The following is a 201-nucleotide window of genomic DNA, read 5'->3' on the forward strand; positions in this document are numbered from 1 at the left end:
CTTGTCCACACAAAAGGCCGAGAACACAGAGAGAGGTCTCTCCGAACTGCAGCTTGTTGTACTCCCGGGGGCTGAAGTGAACCACGGTCACGAGAGACACGGATCCCACGACCAGACCCATGACGATGAAGGCCCACGAACCGGGACTGAATTCCTTGGTGTAGCCCGTCCAGGGGTTGCCCATGGCGTTCGGCCGCTTCA

The sequence above is a fragment of the Penaeus monodon genome, chromosome 31 (genome assembly GCF_015228065.2).
Source record: "Penaeus monodon isolate SGIC_2016 chromosome 31, NSTDA_Pmon_1, whole genome shotgun sequence".
NCBI classification, from domain to species: Eukaryota; Metazoa; Arthropoda; class Malacostraca; order Decapoda; family Penaeidae; genus Penaeus; species Penaeus monodon.